We start from the raw sequence: 12,257 nt of genomic DNA on the forward strand, positions 1-12,257 counted from the left end.
CTTCTGCCTGGCCGAACCGAATCTGAACCCTAATTTGCATATGCAAATTAGGGGTGGGGAGGGAAATAGCGTCACTTTTTGTCACAAAACAAGGAAGTAAAAAAAGTTTTCCCCTTTCCACCATAATTCCCATATGCAAATTAGGATTCGGTTCGGTATTCGGCGAATCTTTCGCGAAGGATTCGGGGGTTCGACCGAATCCAAAATAGTGGTTTGTAACCTTTTGCAGGCAAGCATATTCTTGGAATAACAAAGTTTTAATTTCAATCTCAATGCGGCTTTTAGAGTTACTAGAACTGCATGAACCAAGGCCAGGACCTCTTGTTTACAATTGTTTCCATGGCAAAGATGGACGGCAGTGCAATGAAGGGTTTATTCAAATTACTGTAGGGCTCTTCCAGCTGCAATTGTAGGGAAATACACCTTAACCAAAATGCAACGCACTTAGAATATAAAGAGTAATTTCGCTGCCCATCATGTTTGCAAACTAGGAGCTGAAAGCAAGAATTAGCAATCAGAAGGAGGTTAATCTTTTACAAAACCAAAAGTTAAAATATATCATAAGTTACAAGGGGAAGGGTGCGGGGAGTGCCCAACCTGCTCTTATGTGCACACATAGGGGACGCAGTCCGCTAGCGTGAAATGCCGCCTCTCTCTATTCATTTTTATGGGATTTTTAAAGGCGTATTTATCAAAGGGTAAAAGTGAAAGTTCATCCTTTGATAAATACACCTTTCGCTCCAGCAGACTGTGGTGATCTCTAACTTCATTCTTTGACAAATAGGGAACCCTGTAGTTACAACCAGCCTGGACGTGGCAGTAATTATAGGGTACCATTTGCATAGATGCAGCCTGATGGTGCTAAGTGAATTGGGTGCTATTGTCATTGTTAAAACCATATGTATTGGCAGGAGTTGGTAAAGAGAACCCTTGAAGAAAGAATGGATAGCCCAAGATACATGGGAAAATATACAAATCAGGAAACAACTTAAAATCAAAGCCAAACAAGACAACAAAAAGCAAAAGCGCAACTGGAAGGGAGGGGAATAAGAAGAGACTAGTGATAGGTGAATCTCTCCCATTTTGCTTTGCCGGAAAATTCGCGAATATCCTGCAAAATTCGTGAAACGGCGAAAAATTCGGAAGTTTTCCTGAAAGATATTTTGAAGTTTTCACGGAAAATTTGCGAAATTCTAACGTTTTCACTAAAAAAATCGAGCAATTCTAATGCTTTCACTAAAAAATCGTAAAAATCAGAAATTGACGCCGGCAAATTTTCGCAGGAGATTCTCAAATTTATTCGCCAGCTGCAAAGTGAGGGAATTCGCCGCGAATTCCTGCCAGGCGAATTTATTCACCCATCACTAGAAGAGACCAAAGAATTTGGATAGACGAACAAGCACAGGCACGAGCAGAGGAGGCTGAGCTAAAAGAGCTCTATAGTATTACTAGGAAACTATCAAAGATTTTAGAAGATCCAAACCAGTAAAAGATAAATATGGGCAAATCCTAACAACAGAGATAGAACAACTGGAAAGATGGAGAGAACACTTTTCAGAAACATTGTCTCAAGGGAAGAACCAAAATGCAGATGAAATATATGGAAATGAAACCATAGAGGAAGACTCAACAATAAATTTATCACCTTCAACACGTTCAGAAGTAAAAATCGCACTGGAAGAGATCAAGGAAGGCAAGGAGCCAGGAGTGGACAAGATTGTTCCAGAAATTTTAAAAGCAGATATTGAAACAACAACTGATTTATTACATTCGATTTGTACGAATCAAATATTTCTCCCCAAATAAAACTTGAATATCAGGAAGGAAAATTATCTCCAATTGACTCAGCAGACCTCTGCCAATGACTTGTACATGAACTCGGCAGGTTTTAGGTGGTAAATATTCGAATTAGGACTGTTTTCATGGTCCAGGTGTGATAAATCTCACATTCAAATTTATATTCGAGTAGGGGGATTTAAATTCTAATGTGTGAATTTGAATTTACTATTCGACCATTGATAAATTTGCCCCTTAGTGTGGTTGATTAATGAAAAGAGGACCTGAAGTGGTGAGAGAATGTGTCAGTCTTGTTACAGAACAAGGTAGTTGCATGGTTGGATTTTGGAGGGTGATTTGGAGAGAGGGAGGGCTCTAATGAGGGGCCCAGTTATTACTAAGTAATATGTTATTATAAATGACTACCACTGAAATTTCTCTTTGAATGTACTAAATCAGATTTTTTTCTCCTTCTCTGTTCTCTGTTGTAACAAATACATTACACAAGTCCAGGGAACCTTAATAAAGGTTCCCTGGAACCTTTGATATAATGCCCTACACATGAGCCCACTGTATGGTTAATGTTCCATGTTAGAAAATGTATGGGGGAACCCGGTCACCCAAAAAAAAATTTAAGGACTTTTGCAGACTCTCTGAAAAAATGAAAAGACGCCAGAGTTTTTTTGGGACTTTTGAAACTTTTTCCACTAAAAAATATGATGTAAATAACAGATGATTGAGGAAGATCTATGCACTCCAGTGCACTTCGCTTGGTCTGAGCTGGTCGAAGGCAAGTCTAGCGAAAACGGTAACGTTCAGTAAAATCCGCATTTCATTGAATTTGCGGAGTAACGTCCATTCGCCAGAATGAAGTGTCGCCAGGCGATAGAGTGTGAATGACCGCTAGCGTTTATCTCTTGACGCTAGCGTTAGTCACTTCACCCTCAAGTAAATCTGCCCCATAGACTCCATTATATTTACTAGATGCGCTGGAATTAAAGAAAGGTAAGTAAATTCATGTGTAGCCTCTTGCAAGGGGACTTTTTAATGCACTATCCAACTCCTGTTTATCAGTACTTAAAAGGTAAGAGCAGGGATCCTCAACCTTTTTTACCCACAAGCCACATTCAACTGTAAAAAGTGCTGGGGAGCAACACAAGCATGAAAAAAGTTCTGGATGTGCCAAATAGGGCTGTGATTGGTTATTTGGTAGCTCCTATGTGGACTTGGAGTCTAAGGGAGACTCTGTTTGGCAGTACATCTAGTTTTATGCAACAAAAACTTTGTTCCAAGCCAAGAATTCACAAACTAAGCACCTGCTTTGAGGCCACTGGGAGCAACAACCAATGAGTTGGGGAGCAACTTGTTGCTTGTGAGCCACTGGTTGGGGATCACTGGGTTAGAGAGTAGGGTATGTGGGGTACAACCCTTTTTTCTAAATTTGTTAGTGCTGCCCAGAGATGATAAGGATCTCGATGCCAGCTATTGATTGCATCCAGTTTAGTATTCAACCAAATCATTTGTTGAGCATTTGTATTTTGAGTATTCAACAAAATCCAAAAATGATGGATTCAGTTTATCGTTACCAATAAAACTGTCAATGCATTTACATATGTACTTTTATCTGTCAATACAAAGAGGAAAGCGTTCTTGTACCAACCAGTACAAAAATAATTGCCAAATTACCTTTTGGTCAGTAGTAACCTGCTTAAATATTATAAATAAATATTGCTTATATATTGATTATTAGATCTAGTGACAGGCTCATACTGCTCAAAAATGCATGGTGCTCCATTTCTGATGTATATGTGTGTCATTGGTAGGACCCAGCACTTGGTATTGATTTTTATTAACTCTGAATGGGGTTTGATTTCTAGTAGTTTGCCCCCCCCCAAAAGGGTATAGGAGAGCCTTAAGGGAAATAACAGATGCAGTGATTTTGTTATCCAAGAGTTTTAACACTCTGTAAGAGAGGACTAAACATAAATATGGAGAGGTAAAATTAAAGTGAAATGAAAAAAGATGTGAACAGAGGTAAAAATAACGGGAGAAAATTCTTAAATAGAGAAAGAATAAACAGGCCCTAGGAAGATAAAGAGACAAATCAAACCAAAATAGGAGTTAAATCTGTAGGAGTGATGAATAGGACAGCTTAAAAGAACAGTAACACAAAAACTAAAGTGCTTTAAAGTTATGAAAATATAATGTACTTTTGTGTTGCACTGGTAAAACTAGTGTGTTTTCTTCAGACACTCTACTATAGATTATATAAACAAGCTGCTGTGTAGCCATGGGGACAGTCATTCAAGCACAGGATACACAGTAGATAACAGATAAGTACTACTATAGTTTATATAAACAAGCTGCTGTGTAGCCATGGGGGCAGCCATTCAAGCACAGGATACACAGTAGATAACAGATATGTACTACTATAGTTTATATAAACAAGCTGCTGTGTAGCCATTGGGGCAGCCATTCAAGCACAGGTTACACAGTAGATAACAGATACGTACTACTATAGTTTATATAAACAAGCTGCTGTGTAGCCATGGGGGCAGCCATTCAAGCACAGGATACACAGTAGATAACAGATAAGTACTACTATAGTTTATATAAACAAGCTGCTGTGTAGTCATGGGTGTAGCCATTCAAGCAAGGGATACACTGTAGATAACAGATAAGTACTACTATAGTTTATATAAACAAGCTGCTGTGTAGCCATGGGGCAGACATTCAAAGCTGAAAAAGGAGAAAAAGTACAGAATACACAGCAGATAACAGATAAGCTCTGTAGTATACATTGGGATTCTTCTGAACTTATCTGGTATCTACTGTGTATCCTGGTTTACATTAGTAAAAGTTAATTTAGTTAGTTTTATCCATTAGATAGAGAATCAGGGACAATCATGGTGGGAAGTGGCTCATTATTTTTTGTCTTTCCCCAGTGATACTCATACAGACCTGCACACAGCACCCTACATCCAAAAATTTAAAAAAATAGTAGATATACTGTCCCTTTAATGGTGTGGTTGTCTGCTAAATTCTGTTTCTCATACATTAAACAATCTATTATTTGTCTCTTCCCTGCAGCCGTCTCCCCCACCGCAAACAATTCTCATAACTTCAAGTCATTTACAGGAAACCAGAAATTTGATATGAAAGTGAAAGCTCAGAATCCAGACTGGATTTAAATGTAGAGACCCAAAGGTTTAGGTTTGGGGGCAGCCATTCAAAGGAGAAAGGGCTCAGGTTACATAGTAGATAACAGATAAGCTCTTTTTTTTTTTAAAGGTTTTTATTTTTGCATTTTAAACATAAAAGAAAACAATAAAAATTAACAATAATAATAATAATCATACTTGGCATTTTCAGAGAAGACTGGGTACAAGTGATATCATAACACAGTGATTGACATTACCAATTCAATATATCGCAGCTTGCAGTCAAAGTTTAATTGTCTGACAATGATACCTGGGGGTTGACATCCAACCAAGGGGTCCATAAGCTCTTTAGTATACAATGGGATTCTTCAGAATGGCTGCCCCCATGGCTACACAGTTGCTTGTTTATATAAATTATAGTAGTACTTATCTGTTATCTACTGTGTATCCTGTGCTTGAATGGCTGCCCCAATGGCTAAACAGTAGCTTGTTTATCTAAACTATAGTAGTACTTATCTGTTATCTACTGTGTATCCTGTGCTTGAATGGCTGCCCCCATGGCTACACAACAGCTTATTTATATAAACTATAGTAGTACTTATCTGTTATCTACTGTGTATCCTGTGCTTGAATGGCTGCCCCAATGGTAAACAGTAGCTTGTTTAGCTATACACCAGTTTTACCAGTGCAGGGCAACAGTACATTATATTGTCATTCCTTTAAAAAAAATTTTAGTTTTCGGTGTTACTGTTCCTTTAATCAAGTTGTTTGTAAGTATAAAATGGCTGTATAAATCTTCAAGTGAAGTATCGGGGGTGAAACACCATGTTAAATGCAGAGATCATTGAGAAACAATGTAACCCTTTTGGACTTTGGTTAAAAATTATATTATTTTAAAATAATACCTTGAAGTTGGACCTAGAGCATTTACTTTTAGAAACATTGTTGACAAAAAATTTTTTTGACAAAAAGTAAAACCATGTACCTTTCCCTTTATACAAAGAGGCTCATTTGTAGGGATGGGCACATTTTTTAGCCTTGTTTCGCTGCAGAAATTATGCCCATAGACTTGTATGGCGGTGTAACTGTCCTCGGATCCTTGAAAGACTTTAAGAACATACCACTGGTATGAAAATAACTTTCTTTATTGGTAACATCATCAGGATAGGGAATCAGGAACAAAGATGATGAGTTTTAGCAATATTGGTGCGATATAAGTGCAGTAAGTGCACGTAGAATGCGTGGCGAACTAGAGGCAAACATACAAAAGGAGCATTCAGTATATATTCTAACATAAAATCACTAACATTGTCATTAGCAGCATTAATCAGTACACATAAACAAAGATAGCTCACCTATTTTTGCCTCATAGGATCTTAAAGGAACAGTTCAGTGTGAAAATAAAAATTGTGTAAATAGATAGGCTGTGCAAAATAAAAAATGTTTCTAATATAGTTAGTTAGCCAAAAATGTAATATATAAAGGCTGGCGTGAACAGATGTCTAATAAAACAGCCAGAACACTACTTTCTGCTTTTCAGCTCTCTAACTCTGAGTTAGTCAGTGACTATAAGGGGGGCCACATGGAACATAACTGTTCAGTGAGTTTGTAATTGACCCTCAGCATTCAGCTCACATTCAAAAGCAACAGATATGACCCATGTGGCCCCCCTCAAGTCTCTGATTGGTTACTGTCTGGTAACCAGGGTAACCAGTCAGTGTAAACCAAGAGAGCTGAAAAGCAGGAAGTAGTGTGCTGACTGACATGTTATATATCAAATCAATCCAGCCTTTCTACATTACATTTTTGGCTAACTAACTATATTAGAAATATTTTTTATTTTGCACAGCCTATCTATTTATACAGTTTTTATTTTTACACTGAACAATTCCTTTAAGGGCAGTTTCTCTACTCTCTGCTCTCTGAAGATTCTGTCTCTAAGATGGCTGCTGGCATGTCTGGCTAGATTCTAGAAGATCTCAGAGTGAGGCTGGGTTCTGATTGGACTAGACTGTCAGGTGGCTGGAGTACTCAAATTAACCCTGTAATGTCTTGTGCTTAGCTGGCTATATTATAGCTGCTGGCTGTTACTCTAAACACAAATGAACTTTAACAGCAGGAATAACTTTTCTGCTTGCCATACAACAGAGCGTATAGAGGTATATATTGTTCTATACTGCAAACTAGCGCTAAGTTGCTATAAACTTCTCTTATATTAACAGTCACAATGAATTATGCAGTTCAAATGTTAGATTGGCTTGGGCGGGCAGCTACAGGCGATGTGCGACAAAAAAAACCTTGCGTCAAAAAATTTCGCCATGCGGCAAAAATTTGTGTCGCCCATAGACTTTAATAGGTGTCGGCGACATTTCGCTGGCGGCAAATTTTTGGCGAAGCGAAATGGTTCAAATTCGCCCATCCCTACTCAGTTGCTATAACTGGCCATTATATATTCACATACATGTAGTATATGGATAAAATGAGTCCAGAGCTCACTAGTCACTAGTCAGACTAACTCCTTGCAGTCCTAGGTCATATTACAAAGTGCCTAGAGTGAGAATGATTAGGGGGAAAGGTTTCGGGTGTGATTGCCAAAGAATAGGCTAGATAATAATAAGCTTGGAGCAGACTACAGGCAGGAGAGACAAACAACAGGTTTAGGCATCAAGGTGACATTCTCAGGAACAGGCAAAATCCAAGTGAGAAGTCAATATACAGGAGGAAATAAGCTCATCTGTCTGTGTAAGTAAATAAAGAAATACAGTTTGCTAATAAATCAAACGTAATTCAAGGTCATTGAATAAATGTTCAATCAATGATTAATAAGTGATTATTTATGTTTTAACTTGACCTGTCTTTCCTATGTATTCTCAGGTGGAGGGAGAGGATGAAATAGGAGAAGCTGAACAAATCACAGATCAGACCTATGCTCAAGGAAGTCAAGGAAGTTGTCAGGAGAAAGAAAGAGGCTGCTCTGATGTTCTTCTGCTAAGGGAAAAAATTAGAAACATTTCTTTAATCTTTTCTAAGCAGAAAAACATCAGAGCAGCCTCTTTTTTTATGGGGTGCCATTTGTCCCAAATACATTCTGTATACGAAACTATCCCTAATACACAGAATGAATGTCTCTCATGTTATATTAGAATTTGTGACCATACACAGAGAAAAAAAATATACAAAAGACTTATTTCTATTAAAGAATGAAAACAAAATCTGGTTAGTGCACAAAAGGATGTCATTATATCACAAACTCCATTCTGTACAGTTTAACAAGCAATCTGTCTCACAAATGTATAACCTCCATGTAACGGACACACTTATGTGCAAAGCTACTTACAGAATGAATTATGTAAAAACAAAGTTGGACATAATATATAATAGTGTAACTAACTAGTGCTTGTCAAGCTAGATTTGACTGACAAAATAGATATCTGTGACAGAAAGCAAGATTTTATAGTACAGGATTCATTCTTTCCACAAAATGACAGTTTTGTTTCACAAAACAGATAAAATAACCATTCTGTGAAGCAACACTGTCAGTCACATTCCTGAACCAATAAGAACAAAGCTTATTGCCATATACAAACAAGATGAGAAGTGGCCAGCTCTGCTCCACATGGCTAAGGCAAAGTATCTGGCCTGCTATAGAGGCGCCTCTAATGTCCCCTGTGCTGCATAGTAATAAACATGAACGAACCTTTCCTTAAAGAGCTGCTGTTAAACACTACAGGTTCATAAATGGAAGTTTTTACAAATGGCTGAGAAATATAATGCTGCACTTATAATGAGAAAGAAAAGTATGCAAAACTTATATAAATATGATCATTTTAGGTGATATGGCTATTCTTATTGTAGCAACCTGCTTGTGTGGCCATTTTGGTTAAGGGCATTCCTGCTGTTTTGCCATTATCTTATGACTCACTCCTGTTCCTCTTCCTGTCTAAGCTGAGAGTAATTATGGGACAGGCCACGCCCACCTGCGATGTATTAAAGGATAAGTAAACCTTTAAAATAAATGAATGTAAAATTGATGAGAGTGCTAGTCTAAGCACTTTTGTAATTTACATTCATCATTTATTCTTTTTCATTCCAAGATATTAACAGGAACATGTACTGTTAATATAAATGAATTTTGTTACTGCTGGTCAGTTTTCCACCAGTCTGACCACCAAGTAGTCAAGGAAGTTGTCAGGAGAAAGAAAGAGGCTGCTCTGATGTTTTACTGCTTAGAAAAGATTTGAGAAATGTTTCTAATTGTTTTCCTAAGCAGAAGAACATCAGAGCAGCCTCTTTCTTTCTCCTGACAACTTCCTTGACTACTTGTTGGTCAGACTGGTGGGAAACTGACCAGCAGGTGGCGCTGTTGTAACAAAATTCATTTATATTAACAGTCCATGTTTCCCTTAATATTTTGGAATGAAAAAAGAATAAATAATGAATGTAAATTACAAAAGTGCTTAGACTAGAACTCTCATTAATTTTACATTCATTTATTTTAAAGGTTTACTTATCCTTTAAATGTACCAGAAGTTACTGTGCTTGTCTGGCTGCTTTGCCTGACTCTCAGATAGAGTTGTCACCTTTTATAAAAAATTTTACCGGCTGCTGGGGGCGGGGCCTCAAAAGGGGCGGGATGTGATGTCAAAAGGGGTGGAGCGTGATGGCAAAGGGGGCGGGGCCACGCAACAGAGACCCGCGGACGCTAGAAGAGGAAAAAAAAAAAGGTAAGTTGCAGGGGATTGGGGGCAGGCCGAGGGCTCCTTTTGATTGTATTACAAATTTACCGGCAGCTACAATGCCGGTAAATTTGTAATACCGGCCCCGGCCTTGGCATGTATTTTACCGGCTAGGCCAGTAAAATACAGGCCGGGTGGCAACCCTACTCTCAGAGTCAGTTATAAGTTTTGTATATGATAGTTAAACTCCAATGTCTCCTCCTAGCTGTACCCTTGCACCAATTAGCTTGTAGTAGTCTCTTAATAATGTGCTTAGCTATAGTTCAACTACTACATAATAGCTTTAGCCTGAGACTTGGGACTGATCATGTGCACACACATTGTGTATAGTATGATGTGTAGGTTATATGAGCAGCCACTCCTGAGTACTGTGTGTAAACAAAAGGCTTCAGGACTTCAACTTCACCTCCTTTCGTGAATTCGGGTCTTTACGCCGCTTCGGGACTTCAGCTTTGTCTTTTCGGCACTTCCGCATTCTGTAATATGCGAAATGCCCGCATGGTTCGGGCGCTCGTAAAGGGGACCCGGCTCTTTGAAAAATGCAGCACTTCTGGGCCCCCCCTTCAGGCCTGGGAACACTTGTCCCCCCTGCTGGCGGCCCTGGACATGCATGTGACATGGGCGCAGTTGTGCTCTCTGCTCTAGTATTGTGCTCCCCTCGACCCACTCTCATGTGAAAGGGTTAAGCACTGGGCAGGTAAGGGGACGGCATCATTAGAGTCTTTGTTATAAATAAATATAAAGCATTGTACAGCTTGTTGCTTCTATATAAATAGATTATGATCCCCTAAAATTGCCCCTGCCTAAATGACCCCCTTTTGTTTACACACAGTACTCAGGAGTGGCTGCTCATATAACCTACACATCATACTATACAGAATGCGTGGTCATACCTCCCAACATTTTGGAAGTAAAAAGAGGGACAAAAATTTTTTTGTCATGTGGCGCGGCTCATTTTTTTGACCACACCCATTTTTGTGGCCACACCCCATAATTACCATGTTCATTTTACAAAGTTTGGCAGGTTATAAAAGTTTGAAAATATTTCTCCTTATCTAAACTGTTAAAACTACTTATTTTCTTATCTCAAAATTGTTACAAAGTATCTTAGTTGCACCTGTTAGCTGTACTGGCCTCTCTGCCAAAAGCCAATTAAGTTAGAAATTTTGGACACAATAAAGATCTTTGAATTGGTGCCTGCTGGAAGTCTGCGTTCATTGAGTGCCTGCTCCTTTTTACATTTCGGTTCGTCCGCCCCCTATGCTGAGTGCTCAGGGCAGTGCAGCTGGGCCATTTCCCTTACGTGGTGAGTAATTTGTTTACCACATTGAAGTACCCACACTACAGATGACTTCTTGTAAGTTAGAAATTTTGTTTCTTTTTCTGGCTGTTCAGTGCAGAGAAAAGAGGGACTTTCCAGTACAATTGTACAGAATGGAGTTTGTGATAAAATGACATCCTTTTGTGCACTAACCAGATTTTGTTTTCATTCTTTAATAGAAATAAGTCTTTTGTATATTTTTTTCTCTGTGTATGGTCACAAATACTTATATAACATGAGAGACATTCATTCTGTGTATTAGGGATAGTTTTGTATACAGAATGTATTTGGGACAAACGGCACCCCATAGATACGGCTCTGTTGCAAGCACAAATAACTGTCCATAAAGTAGTGCAAAAGTGTCTGCAAAAGATGATACTGGCAGATGATGTGTATCTGTAAGAGTGGCAACAATAGAAAATCTACCCCAAAATACAGTAAATGGGCAGATGTGTTAGCTCCTTACTTGACAGGCAAGCCCCAAAATGTCTCACCTGAATGAACAGGACTCTCACAACTATGACAAGTTAAAAAGTGAAATCCATACCCCTTTAATTCAGAAAATGAGTGCCCTTTGCAATAAAATTGATTAATAGCCTGCTAAATTTAATGGAAAGAGTGACACTATTTAAAATGTTAATGTTTCCGAAAATAGCGTATCCCATCCTTAATCTTCCATTATTGTTAAAACATTTAGATGTGCAAAAGACCAAATCTTAAGCAATTTTATTTGGCATAACAAAAAAACAAAAATCTCTTTTATTAAATAGAGGAACTCTGAGGGGCACATTTACTAAGCTTGAGTGAAGTATTCAAATGAAAAATACTTAGAATTTCGAAGTGTTTTTTTGGCTACTTCGACCATCGAATTCGCTACTTCAATCTTCGAATACGACTTCAACTTGAACGATTCAAACTAAAAATCATTTGACTATTCGACCATTTGATAGTCGAAGTACTGTCTCTTTAAAAAAAACTTTGACCTCCTACTTCGCCATCTAAAACCTACCGAGCATCAATGTTAGCCTATGGGGAAGGTCCCCAAAGGCTTTCTAGCAAATTTTTGATCGAAGGAATTTCTTCGATCGATGGATTAAAATCCTTCGAATCGTTCGATTCGAAGGATTTAATCGTTCGACCGAACGTTTATTCCTTCGATCATTCGATCGAACGAATAGCGGTAAATCCTTCGACTTCAATATTCTGAGTCGAAGGATTTAACTTCGATAGTCGAATATCGAGGGTTAATTAACCCTCGATATT

Source organism: Xenopus laevis, chromosome 7S (genome assembly GCF_017654675.1).
Source record: "Xenopus laevis strain J_2021 chromosome 7S, Xenopus_laevis_v10.1, whole genome shotgun sequence".
In the NCBI taxonomy this organism is placed as follows: Eukaryota; Metazoa; Chordata; class Amphibia; order Anura; family Pipidae; genus Xenopus; species Xenopus laevis.